This window comes from Macrobrachium rosenbergii, chromosome 11 (genome assembly GCF_040412425.1).
Source record: "Macrobrachium rosenbergii isolate ZJJX-2024 chromosome 11, ASM4041242v1, whole genome shotgun sequence".
NCBI classification, from domain to species: domain Eukaryota; kingdom Metazoa; phylum Arthropoda; class Malacostraca; order Decapoda; family Palaemonidae; genus Macrobrachium; species Macrobrachium rosenbergii.
In genome coordinates, this window is record NC_089751.1 from 9493373 (window position 1) to 9505803 (window position 12431).

At 34.7% G+C, this 12431-nt stretch overlaps 1 long non-coding RNA gene across 1 annotated transcript in view; it reads right to left on the reverse strand.

Moving 5' to 3' along the window:
* LOC136843127 (uncharacterized) overlaps positions 1 to 12431 on the reverse strand; it is a 569863-nt gene that overhangs the window by 350734 nt on the left and 206698 nt on the right. Inside the window, exon 2 of the long non-coding RNA XR_010854456.1 lies at positions 11130 to 11293. This is a non-coding gene — a long non-coding RNA (uncharacterized lncRNA). The remainder of the gene's footprint in view (positions 1 to 11129; positions 11294 to 12431) is intronic.

Here is a 12431-nt window from a genome sequence, read left to right on the forward strand (position 1 = left end):
GAGGATTTTTACGTATACCAGACTTGAAAGGGGAGGATTTTTAGGTATACCAGACTTGAAAAGGGAGGATTTTTAGGTATACCCGATTCGAAAGGGGAGGATTTTTAGGTATACCAGACTTGAAAGGGGAGGATTTTTAGGTATACCAGACTTGAAAGGGGAGGATTTTTAGGTATACCAGACTTGAAAGGGGAGGATTTTTAGGTATACCAGACTTGAAAGGAGAGGATTTTTTGGTATACCAGATTTGAAAGGGGAGGATTTTTGGGTATACCAGACTTGAAAAGGGAGGATTTTTAGGTATACCAGACTTGAAAGGGGAGGATTTTTAGGTATACCAGATTTAAAAGGGGAAGAGTTTTAGGTATACAAGATTTGAAAGGGCAGGATTTTTAGGTATACCAGATTTGAAAAGGGAGGATTTTTAGGTACACCAGACTTGAAAGGGTGGATTTTTAGATACTTGAAAGGGAGGATTTTTAGGTATACCAGACTTGAAAGGGGAGGAGTTTTAGGTATACCAAACTTGAAAGGGAGGAGTTTTAGGTATACCAGACTTGAAAGGGGAGGATTTTTAGGTATACCAGACTTGAAAGGGGAGGATTTTTAGGCATACCAGACTTGAAAGGGGAGGATTTTTTAGGTATACCAGACTTGAAAGGGGAGGATTTTTAGGTATACCAGACTTAAAAGGGGAAGAGTTTTAGGTATACAAGATTTGAAAGGGGAGGATTTTTAGGTATACCAGATTTGAAAAGGGAGGATTTTTAGGTATACCAGACTTGAAAGGGGTGGATTTTTAGGTATACCAGACTTGAAAGGGGAGGATTTTTAGGTATACCAGACTTGAAAGGGGAGGAGTTTTAGGTATACCAAACTTGAAAGGGGAGGAGTTTTAGGTATACCAGACTTGAAAGGGGAGGATTTTTAGGTATACCAGACTTGAAAGGGGAGGATTTTAAGGCATACCAGACTTGAAAGGGGAGGATTTTTAGGTATACCAGACTTGAAAGGGGAGGATTTTTATGCATACCAGACTTGAAAGGGGAGGATTTTTAGGTATACCAGACTTGAAAGGGGAGGAGTTTTAGGTATACCAAACTTGAAAGGGAGGAGTTTTAGGTATACCAGACTTGAAAGGGGAGGATTTTTAGGCATACCAGACTTGAAAGGGGAGGATTTTTAGGTATACCAGACTTGAAAGAGGAGGATTTTTAGGTATACCAGAGTTGAAACAACTGGGCATTACTTCGTCTCCATACGTAGGTTTGTGGTTATCGTGGGATGCAAAAATACACTTAATTTTCATTTTAAATAAAACCCGCTTTCATAAGAAATGACAGGTTTTTATCGTCTCCTGGGTTACCAGGTTCTGGTAGTTGTGAATTTCTTTGGTTTATGGTAAAGTTTATATTTGTTTATATACGTTTCTTTTTATTATTATGGCAGTGTTACCAAACTTCGAATATTGTTTTACGTTTGCTAAAGTTATGCTGGAGTATTATGTTGCTGTAGTCACACTGAAAGCTTTTCCCCAATGGCAAATGCATTTGTGTAATACAAGAATAATCTGAGTGTTTATTCTTATCATATTTTTCAATAGAAAACATCATGAAACTTCATTTTAAAAACAGAATAGCGGTCAGAATTTGCAAATATGTTTTCTCTAAAAATTAAATACTTTTTATAGGAAGGAAATTAAGAGATAATATCCCTCGATTCGTGAAACATATAGGCGAACAACAAACTTGAATTTAATCTACGAAAGAGAATTTCTAAAGTAAAATACCCAACCAGAAAACTGTCCGAAACAATAATTTTCCAACCGCAATATTAGCTCGTAAAGGGAACTCAGGTTAATTAAAATTAACTTTCACTGCTAAATATCTCATTTCTTAGGCCATTTAGAGTAAAACAAGTGATCATATATATAAAATAATTCGTATTCATACACTTAGTCGTTTGTCGATAATTTGATCTTTTTGTATATACATCACGATAATCATGGGACTGTCTGAAATAAACAATGCAATGGTCTTTCAAAATGAACCTACTGACTGAATAAAAAAAAAAAAATGATATAAGCAAAACTAATGGCAATAATGACGAAAATAGTGCGAATAGTTTTAAAATAGGGAAAGAATAAATCAGTTTTCTTTTCAGCGAACTGTTGAACGCTTATTTTAAATCAGAAATGTTAAACAAAGTTTATACTGTAAACTTATTCGTATAAGAAATAATGACAGCGTATAATTAGAAACTTCCCCATGACAATTAGCAACGTGTTTTATCTCCAAACTAATTAACTGTTCGTCAAGAGTTGAGTTGGGACTCGGCTCCGGGTTGCATTCTAAAGGGATGACCTTAGTATGCATACTGAGGGGTCTCCTTACAGACCTTGTTTTGCTGCTTTTGGGAAAGACCTTGGTGTTCACGAGCTCATATTCAAATGTTTAACGGCGTAGCTGTAAAATAAAGATATGAATGCTGATTTTGCAATTAAAAAGTTTGAGCGGAAAATCATCATAACGACAGGATGTTCTTTCATGGGGAGAAAGGTGTCATTGATCTCAATCACGAATATTTCGTAAGTCTAGAACAGTAGTCCAACTAGTTTTCTTACTGTTTATACTTAAGATTAAGCAATATAAAGAATGGCTGATAATGTACAATTAAAATAATTCCCACAGCCATTTCGAAATATGTTCTAGTTATTTATTTATTCTACTCCAGATATTAATCATGAATAATTCTGAAAATTTACAGCTTCGAAATTTGGAACACAATAGGTGTATGCTACTTGAAATGCATTTCAAAAAGAGAAATGAAAAATAAACTCGTCTCCTGATCAGCTAAAACTTATGAATGGAGTGCTGAAATTTCTTGTAAATATCCGAAAAAGATTCACTGTGCGAATCGTTTGTAAATTTCCATCTGTCGGGCAGCTTTATTATTGTTATAATTAGGCTAAACATCTGTCAATAAGCGAGGGTAAGGTGCTTAATGGAATAAAAAAAAACCAGGTGCGGAAACGACGATGCTGGCTGGTACAGATGAAGCCGACCTTTAATCAGGATGGACCACTGGACAAAAGAAAACCCGTAAAATTTTGAAAAATTTTTTAGGAACTGCATATCGGTATCATTAAGCAATTCCCATAACGCGGGTGGCACTAAAGAGAGAGAGAGAGAGAGAGAGAGAGAGAGAGAGAGAGAGAGAGAGAGAGAGAGAGAGAGAGAGAGAGAGAAATCAAGCATAAATTCCCTAAGAAGAAAATTTGCACAATATTAATCTCCTCATACACCTGCTGAGAAAGTCTGTAAGCATCGTGTCGAACCTCGACCGCACAAACACTACCTTACACCTTCATCATGCATGCATCCCCATACTTCAAGATTATTAAGACAATTTTCTATTATTACCGTTAACACTCCATCTTTTTTAGTAATTTCAACTTCAGAGTTTTGACTAAATTCTATTTTGACTATCAGAACTCCCCTATCACCAGTATTAAGTAATCTATACCAGGAAATTTTTTAGGGTAGAGTATAAACCAATGCTATTCCACATAATATAACATACATTAAATTAATCGGTGTTACCTATCAGATAAACTGTGGAAATGGAAAATTATTATATTATACCCATTTTTCAAAGATTGTTGTATGCAGAGAGGTTAGAGGTAGAATGTGTTAAAATCTAGTGCATATAACAAGACAAAATGTTTCCCCATGTGTGTATTTTTAGTTTGACCATATCTCTGTTTTCAAGAGCATTATGTCTATATAGGCTTTATTATATTGATGATGAAATGATGTAATTAAGAATATAGGAAATAAATCAAAATATACTTATATTACATTAGACAATGATAACAAAAAAGGAACACATAAGACAAAACACTCAATTGTTCTACTGTTTAGTAATAACATTTACCCAGCTTGCTTTACAGCCAAGAGTCCTCGGAGTATTTAAAAAAATACTGTAAAAAAATACTTGTTATGAACTCAATTTACAATAGCAAAGGATGTGTAAATCAAATATTAAATAAGTCATGGAGCAAATTGCATAATGATCACGCCGCAAAACTTTTGGAGAAGAGAACTGAATGATATAAACAACTATGTAAGTGGTAACAGAGAAATTTATACATACATATGTATATATATATGTATATATATATATATATATATATATATATATATATATATATATATATATATATATAAGGGATGTACTTATGTATGTGTATATGTGCCATCATAACTCTGAAATACATTGAACAATTTCAACCAAATATGGTATACGTACGACTTGCTATCTAGAGATCAGCACTGTGGGGGTAAGATATCACTAGCACTGGGGGTGGGGAGGGAAAGGCTTCCCTGAAACAGGGCTGGTTATGCCTGTAGACTTAGTAACTTTATTGAATTTATCATACCTAATTTCGATACATATGACTATTACTATCTGGAAAAGAACACTGTGGGTGGTGAGAGAGAGAGAGAGAGAGAGAGAGAGAGAGAGAGAGAGAGAGAGAGAGAGAGAGAGAGAGAGAGTTTATCGGTTTTCATCCAGCGTTATCCTGGGCAGCGTCAGGTTGTTCAGCATTATATATATATATATATATATATATATATATATATATATATATATATATATATATATATATATATATATATATATATATATATAATAATATATATGAATTTTTTTTTGTAAAATCTAATTCGTAGGTATTTTCTGTAATATTTACCGGAATATAAAACAGAGCCTAAAATGTTTTAATTCAATTTCACAGTTCCAATAATATTCTGGAGAAGGAAACGTGATGAACATCCCTCTAGCGTATGTATGAAACATATCTTGCATCAGCTAAATAAGTTGATCATATAAAGACTATTTTCCTTGACGTTGCTGGAATACTGCGAGCCATTTTGGTCGTAGGAATATAAATGCCTCTCAAGCCCTAAGGGATAATCCTCTCAGATCCGCTGGAGTCTTCCTTTAGCACTGGAAGCCTTAGGTCTTTTTCTTTCTCTAAAGTGAGACATTCCCTACTTTTCGCAGTCTTTTTCTGTACTTATAGCAGGCCTGTATTTAGGTATTGGATTCCAATTCTGTGTTAACGAATGGGGCCCTGCTTTTACTACCATAGAGTTCCTCTTGTTTTTGCTTTGTTGTTATACTCCCCATCACATGAAATTTATTAGTAAGATACGCTTACTTGCACATAAGCACGATTGCACGCATACAAATACATACACACATGCACACACACATAAATAAATAAATAAATAAATAAATAAATAAATAAATATATATATATATATATATATATATATATATATATATATATATATATATATATATATATATATATATATATATATCTAATGTGTGTGTGTGTGTGTTTGTGTGTATATAATATATATATATATATATATATATATATATATATATATATATATATATATATATATATATATATATATATATATATATATATATATATATGAGATGTGTTAAAAAAATTCGACCTTTATTCGTACAAAATAATTGTATTCAGATACAACAATCTTACACTAATCTTCAAAGTAGTCCCCTTGGGCTACCACACAATTCTACCAACGGTTCTACGACTATAGGACCAGCAATGGAACGCCTCTTTTGAAATGGCGAGCAGCTGGTCTGTTGCATGGTGTCTTCTTTGGACTGAAATCTGGCCCCTTTCAAGGGCATTTTCAGCTTGGGGAAAAGCCAGAAGTCACACCTACAAACTAAATTGCCAGCTTTTCTCAGAACTTTTCATTTGCTCTCTCTCTCTCTCTCTCTCTCTCTCTCTCTCTCTCTGAAGAATTGGCAGTTCCGTCATGACAATGCGTCCGCCCATTCTTCACATTTAACACAGAGTGTCCTGGCCAAACACAACATACCTGTGCTTCATCAGGCTCCGTACTCTCCCGACATGGCTCCTGTGACTTCTGGCTTTTCCCCAAGCGGAAAATTCTCCTGAAAGAGACCAGATTGCAGTCCAGAGAAGACATTATGCAGAATGCAACAGACCAGCTGCACGCCATCTCAAAAGAGGCTTCTGAGCGCTGCTTCCTACAGTAGTAGAACCGTTCAGAGAAGTGTGTGGCAGCCCAAGGGACTTCTTTGAAGGAAATTAGTGTAAGATTGCTGTATCTGAATACAAGTATTTTTTATGAACAAAGGTCGGATACCTTTTGAACACACCTCGTACACGTCTGTGTGTTCGATTATATTATCTTAAACAAAAAACTGGCGTTACAACTGCCAAGCTGATACAAAACAAAAATATCATAGCGCATCATCTAATGTTTTAGAAACATAGCAAAATAACGACAGGCAGCATTCAGCAACTTGTCATTTAGTCGAGAGAATCGGGGAATTCCACTGCTATCCAAACGGACCTTAGCAACACCAGGTATTGCGATGAATAGTGTCAGGGTTTCATATCCCTCTCATTAGCTACCAAATATCACCGGCAAGCCCAGTGACAAGAAGCAGTGAGGTGTTTATGTTGTTTTTAATATGTAACCAATTATGTGAAAATTATTCTAGTATCTAACAGCCCGCTGGAACAGGTAACACTGCTGATTTGTACTCATTATTATATAACAAGGTCTTTCATTTCCCTATAGTTCACTGTCCTTATTGCACAAAAGATGGGGTATTTGTAGCAAATAATATGACAATTCAAGGGAAGTTTGTAGGTATATATTTTGTCTATGAAATCTACGGTTCATGCGGTTATTAAGTCAGGAATTGCATGCACTTTTCGGGGAAAAAAAATATATAATCTGTTCTTCAGGAAAGACAATTTCACTTGATTGGCGTACGATAACCAAAGACTTAACTCCAAAAAATAAGAAAAAAAAAATTATGATATTATAATGATTATTGCTTCGAATGCACAAAGGCTGTGGCAAAAAATACTTCTTTGATAGTAACAAAGCATGAAGTATAAATGAATAATTTTTATCAAAATTAGCCTTCAGGAAACCAGAACTTACATTTATACTTGAAGCGTAAATATAATTCTTTATATAATCCCAACTGTGACTTTCTCACGTGGGCTGTGAAACATGATCTTGGAACAGTAGTGTAAAAATGCTTGCTGATGCATATACTCGTATGTATAACCGCAATGCTTAATAGGATACACACCAATAGAGGGCGCATGCAGAAGAACTTGCAGAGTAAAAATATGATGAAATGCATCCTTTAGTAACACAGCAGATGTCAAATTTCTATAAAAAAGAATAATTTTTTTTTTCAGGTGGAAATGACATCTTGAACCTTGCACTCTAAACTCTTCATACAGCTGTTTAACACCAAAAAATGATCTACACATTTTATTAGTTACCTAAAGTTGCAATATTTTTTCTGTAAGAATTTTTTTTTATCTCGAGTTCATCCTCATTCAAAGCTCCGCCATGTGTCTTATGAAGTATGCAACTAAGGCTGTTTTTCAGTAATTCTTACAATTCCATTTCTCATCTTTATGATTACACAAAGGCATAATCATTTCTCTAACTCGGTAAATGTAACCATCTCTACATCCAGACGTTGCTCTGATATTGCTGAGAGCCGTTCAGTTTAGTATCACCTCCATAAACGGCCAGTGTATCTACGCATCTCAGCATTAATTTTATAACCTTCGTCTTTCTATTTTGCAAGTCTTCATTTGCCTCCTTCATTCACTACGCAGATACTGCCATAATATTTCTCTAATTTAGATAAAGATTCCACTCTTTTATTATAAACACCATCGGTACAGGACTGCATTCTCCTTAGAAAATATCTTTCTATTAAAATCTCACATTCTTTCATTTATTAGCTAATTGCCTCTACATTTATTCCCTTACACATTACAGTGCAATATTTCATACAGTGCATTTTGCATTTTCTGTTACATTTGCAACTATCCTCATTAAAGCTCTCGTATACCTCTATATCACTCATTTCCTATATCTTTTATTCCTATGCGCCTATACCACAAAAACTTCATTTTAAAGATTCCACCTATTTGGTCATTCCAGCTATTTGCTCATTCCCCTAATGTATCTCCAACTGAAAGCGATTTTTCGTTAACTTTTTCCGTTCAAATAATTCTTCCTTTTCCATTAATGTCCATTCTCTTAATTGAAACCATAGTCAAATTTCGAATGTCTCCTGCCATTTTACTTCCAATTTTATTTACATAACATCCAGCCCGTAATTTTTTGCACCATTTACAGTTGCTAGCTAACTCTTTCATCTCCTTTTAATTAACAGATAATGTAACACTGATTTCCTTACGATTGTATTGTATCATATATACATATGAATATTTATTTTTTGAAATCACTCATTCTCAATAAATAATCAAGTTCTTGAACGCCATCCTACATGGCTACCAACTTTTACTCACACTAAGTACGTCATTAAATACTGTTGTAATCATGAAGTCATCAGTGATCCTTTCTTTTTTTGCACTCAATGTTTAAACTTTTTCTCTTGCTACACAGAATTAAAGCACCCCAATCATTGACTAACATATCTAAACCTTCAATCGGCTCCGTGGTCTCCTTAACACAAGAGCTGTCCACTGCATAGGCCTCTGATTCCTGAGCACCCTACCCTTGCTCATAGGTTTTTCTCAAGGAGCTCAAATACTATCAAACTCTCTCTCTCCAACTTTCTGAACCCCAACACAAAGGTGAGTTTATCATTATTGTTCCTATCATTTTGCTCTTTTATCAGAATGGTAAAACTGACACTGAAAGGCATTTCGCAATTTCTCTTACCTACCTCTCCTTGTAAGCTCTTCCTTGGGCGAGTCGGTAGAGTTGTGGCCTTACACTCGTTAGGCCCGAGTTATAGGAATTTATTTCTGGTGATAGAAATTCATTTCTCGCTAAAATGTGGTTCGGATTCCACAATAAGCTCTAGGTCCCGTTGCTAAGTAACCAATTGGTTCTTAGCCACGTAAAATAAGTCTAATCCTTCGGGCCAGCCCTAGGAGAGTTGTTAATCAGCTCAGTGGTCTGGTAAAACTATAAGCTGTACTTGACTTTTTACCTCTCCTTGTTTTACCTAGTCTACTCACTCACTCGAACCTCCAAAACGTAACCGGCTTCAACAAGAAATAGTTAGTTAGTTAGTTAGTTAGTTATTTTATTGACAAAAGTATACAATAACTAGTACAAATTTGTCCAAAAACGTGACATAATACAAAATATACAAAGTAAACAGTAATCTCTGTTGTTGCAAGTACATGGCACAAGACAGCAGGAGAATTCTCCCCGAATATAAATTCAGAAACTCACTTCCTTTTGTTTTATTTTACCTCACTGATGAATTAGAAATGTTCCACCAGAAAGAAATTCACCCGAAAAACACAACCCTTTCAAGAATTTCAACTGTCCATTTCAACGCTCCAGTCCTTCTTCCCAGACAGTGATGCAGGTAGGTAGGACTATGAGAGTCAAGGTTTCAAGGTGCAAGGGACTGTGATGCAGTGAAAGTGCTATTAAGTAACATCAGCAGCATTCAACGAAAATACGTCTTGTTACAAGCACACACACAGCTCTTGAGAACTATCACATTATTTGCCACGATTTAACGCGTCATAAATCATACGGTCTTTGATTTGCCTCTTTATCTCCCTAAACGGTGAGAACTATTTTGTCAGACTTCAAATAAATTCAAACCCCAACTCGTTTGCATGTTGCCGATACTGTGAATAACAACCAAAGTTTTCCTGAGGGCAGGAGAATATTTTTTTTTTTATGTCGCTCCCTTAATGGGAACTTCCTTCATTATCCCATAAGTTAAGCTATTTGGAATTTTAATGAGGGGTTACATTAGGACCCCAGGGGTCGCTTCCTACCAAATTTGTTTCAGTAACCAAAACTTTTGAAATCCATTCTCAAGTGATATATGGTGATTACAGTTCGCCTTTTTGTATTTTCGTTGATAGTTATTCTTTTACTGTTTTTATACAATTATTATGAATAGTTCTAGCAATGTATTTTTTCCTTTTTGTTTTGATTTGTGCGCAATCTTGTCATTTATGGTAATCTGCGATTGAAATGGTTTAAATTCACTGTTAAAATTTGATTTCCAAATTGTAATGATAAATGTTATTTATTGCTGTTTCCCTTTTTATTGGTTTTAATTCCCCGAACTCACCCAAACGAAAGACCTGATATTCATTAATTTCTTTTATGGAGATTAACATCTACTTGGACATATCACGACCAATGGTTATTTTCAGCTGCAGGAAACTAGTGGCTTTATCTAGAGAAGGCCAAAATTTTTTATCTTTATCAAACCTAAAGAAAGAAAACGTAAAACACAATATCGCTATGTGCTAATTCTCCCCATACTCCTATGTTATTAACCATAAACTTATATAATTTTGATTCCAGTGCCCTACATAAAAACTTCTTTCATCAACCAACCGAACAGTGCTAAGGTACGTAGGAGTTAAAGCAGTTATTCACTTTTTAGGGTACCTAATGTTTTCAAAAGGGTTCGCTGAAAATCACATAGTAATAGTAATGTTGTATTTTAAGGTTACCTTAATTATTTTTCGCCTAAAGGATGTCTGTGAAAGTTTTTATCGACTATAAGAGATTAGTCTAAGTAAAACTGCAAGAACAAATCATTCCCAGAGGGAAGAAACATGATCCCCTTTGACAACAAATGAGAGAGCTGTATCGATGTATTTAAATTGTTTCAACAGTAGCAGCCATTTGGAAATACCTTTGATGCTCCAAATACCATTTTTTATATCTAAGCTAATGAAAATGCTTTTTATTTTATAATAATTTGTGATGAATTCTTTCATAAGAATAGGCAGCAAAATCGTATTGCATAAATAAAATATAAATTCTGTAGAGGAGTGTAAAATTTTGAAGGTGCTTAAAGGAAATATGTTTGATGCTCAAAATACCATTTTTTTTATATCTAAGCTAATGACAATTTTTTTTTTATGATAATTTGTGATGAATTCCTTCATGAAAAAGGCAGCAAAACCGTACTGCATAAGTAAAATATAAATATCTGTAGAGGAGTGTGAAATTTTGACGGTATCAAAAGGAAATATGACTCACCTCTAACGTTAGTTTGGTCGAGACGCGTTTCACTAAAATTCTGTGTTGCCACTTACAGGCAGGGCAATCAATAATAAACACTGATGGTCGATGTGAAATGGAAAGGTCTTTGAGGAATCTTCTGGTCGCAGTAAACTATGGCTGATGGAGGCCATGTACGGTATCTAAAAAGAGAAAAGTGAACATATATATAAAAAAAAACAGCCAGCCAATAAATACAAAGAAATAATTCTTCTCCCCCCTTATATTGACCTATAGGAGTTGCCAGTGTCACCAAGTACCCCTGCCCATAACCCTGGCAACAAGTGCTAACCTGTCAGACGCGATTATTGAACTATACCCTATACCCCAACAGGGCCTAAAGAGGATGCCAAGCCAATGATGCTATTTCAGGATATGTCAGACCAGTCACGCATGATTTACAAACAAACTGTAATTTCCTCGTTTGTGCGGTTGAAATGTCCCATTATAATAAATAAGGTTCACAAGTAGTTATATTATATCGAAATATAATATAACAAATGCCAGCAGCAGAAAGAAAAATATCACTACACAAGTAAGCTAAAAAAAAAAATGCCGTTGAATCAACGATTTTATTCAACATTATAGTATTAAAAAAGTGAGTCAGCCTGAATGCTATTGGTACCATCATATTCTTTTTCACGCACACAACTTTATGGAGCATACCAGAAGGGATAATGAATGAATGAATGAGGTTTCTACAGGAAGAAATGACTATATGTAGGGAAACAGGTTATAGAACTAGAAAAATATAGAAATAATTGAAGAAGTAATAAGTAACGAGAAAATGGCGACGTACAACTGTGTGGATTTTAATACTACTTTTATCAATATTACTGTGATCTGGGTATATGCTATGAATGACATTGAGTTGTTTTGTCTAGACTTGAGTTTGGGGTTTTATTACCATGCATTGTCGATATTGTTATTATTAGGCTACCTTTATCATCATCTCTACCGCTAAAGATATTTTCATGTTTTCCGATTAAGAGAGATGATTATTTATGGCTGTTATGATATTGTCAAAATTCTTGGAAGAATTTAGTGAGTAACAAAAACATTGGCGTCGCAATAAAAGAGGAAAGACGATTTTAATCATGGCCATGGCAAAGGAATACAGAGCCAGCAGTATGCATCAGTTGTTATGCATCAGTTGTTATAACAGAAACTTACATACATACTGTACATACACACGCTTCTGAAGCCTAATATACCAGCGAATTTTACCCAGCTTCCTGACCCATCAGTAAGTCAGTAGGTACCATTTCATTCGAATTACCG